Consider the following 2,338-nt stretch of genomic DNA (forward strand, 5'->3'; position numbering starts at 1 on the left):
CTAAATTTACATTCACTAGAGAGACGAAGAATGCGGGGAGATATGATAGAAGTATTCAAATGGGTCAAGGGTTACAACAAAGGCGATATAAGTAAAGTATTGAGAATTAGCCAGCAGGATAGAACTCGCAGTAATGGATTTAAATTAGAAAAGTACAGATTTAGGAGAGATATAGGCAAGCATTGGTTTAGTAATAGGGTGGTGGGGGAATGGAATAGACTCAGCAATCACATAGTTAGTGCAGGGACGATAGCTTGTTGAGTAGACTGGATAACTACATGAACGAGGACGACAGGTGGCAGTGAGGTGTGGGTGCAGTAAGGTGACGGGGTACTGGATGCGTGCCTAGTACCGCCGGTATAACGAGGATCAACTGTAATCCCTGTAACTACACCTCACCCATCGTGAGTAGTGGGGAGGATTCTGGAGCTGCCCTGTGTAGGCCACCCGGCCTCTTGCAGTTTCCCTATGTTCTTATGTTCTGATGTCATACTTCTTACATTCCAGCACATGCTGCACGTACAGTCTCGTCCACACCCCGGTCACACTTTGCTGCGGGACTCAGACCATCTATACTTCCTTGCATTTATCCTTCCTTCTCCCTTTCATTCAACTCATTTGCATTTTCCTCCATGGTCACACATCCTTCTCTCACACCAAATGAAATGCCAGAATTTACTCGTTTCTCCACTCACACACGTCCTCTGCATGTAACGAAACACACGAGAAATTAATCCAGACAAGGAAAGGTTTGCCGGGGCCGGGGATCGAACCCGCGACCAGCTTAACGGGAGAGCCACTCCTTTACCAGTCGGCCAAAGAGGTACCCCCCTCGCCAAGTGGGTTATGGGAGGCTCGCCCATCAGGCAAGTCGTGTCACTACACAAATGCTTCCCCTACTCCCCCTATTTTTTCTCAAAACTTTCTAATTGACTCCCTCATGTTCTTCTTATCTGTAATTATTTCACCATTCACCTTTAGACTGTCCACATTTTCACTGTCACAGATCCTCTCAGCTCTCAGGAATCTGTACCATTCATGTCCACCCTCAAGTCCTTTCTCCCTCAGGGTCTGCATCACACTTCTCTCACACTTACTTAATTATAGTCCGAGAGCTAGCTACGGGTGATTTTACCCCAACGAGCCCAGAAGATATAATGCTCTAACTTGGTTAAGTTTATCACCGACAATTGAAAAAGGTTTGTCCAAATTTTGCCCTTGGAGGTCAGCTGACCACATCTTACCACCTGATAATGTTGTCAGTTTTAGTCTCATTATCAATTTGGACAGATTAACTCTGTGCTACTGCATTTTGGTACGTGTAGCTCTTGGGGTAAGACATTTTACCCCAAGGGCCAAAATCGAACTAAATTTGGAGCAGCTGACCCCTTTACCACCGAGAAATAGTGTCAGTTATTAGTAGATTGAACTAGATTCATATCTACTGCATTTTATCATTATACTGAGTGAATATGATTCGTGTAGCTTTTGGGGTAAAATCCAACACTTTTAGGGTCTTTTTAAGGGCAGCTGACCCCTTCATCCCCCTTAAATATTCTGTGAGTTATATCGCCATATTATTAAGAATAAATACATAGTTTTATATACAAAGTTTGAAGTGTATAGTTTGAAAAGTAAAATCAACCTCAAAAAGGGGTATTTTGGCACCTAGAACAACACCCACCCGAGTTGAAGCAGCTGACAAACCTTTTTCAATTGTCGGTGATAAACTTAACCAAGTTAGAGCATTATATCTTCTGGGCTCGTTGGGGTAAAATCACCCGTAGCTAGCTCTCGGACTATTACTCATTGCATCCATAACCTCCTTGTATCGTCAGTCGCTGCTGCCTCACAGAGTTTCTCCATGCACTTTGATATTCACCCTCAGCCTTTCACTTTCATACTTTTTTTTTTCTCAGCCATCTGCACGTACTGTTCATACAACCTCTTTTGCTCCTTTCTTGCTTCCCTTACTTCCTCATACTTGTTCTAATTTAATCTCTGCACTTGCTGGTTATCCATCTGTTACTTGGGTTGTCCCTCTGCTATCAGCATTTTGCATAGTATGAACTGCCCAAGTCCATTTCATATGTATTAATTGTCATTATCTTTAACCCCTGTCTGCTCTCCAAGGCATGATCCTCACTCACCATGTGCCTCCAAAGTGCGCCATTTCAGGCCACAGCTCAGGATACTTTTTTCATAGTTTTTATAGGAACATGACACATTTCTAAGCAAAGAAGAATGGGAGGGGACACTATGAGGGGAATAAGAGGCAACAGGGCAGACAGTTAATAGCAAGACTAAAAGAAAAATAGAAAAAAGCTCAACATGAAAA

This window comes from Eriocheir sinensis, unplaced genomic scaffold, assembly GCF_024679095.1.
Source record: "Eriocheir sinensis breed Jianghai 21 unplaced genomic scaffold, ASM2467909v1 Scaffold574, whole genome shotgun sequence".
NCBI lineage: Eukaryota > Metazoa > Arthropoda > Malacostraca > Decapoda > Varunidae > Eriocheir > Eriocheir sinensis.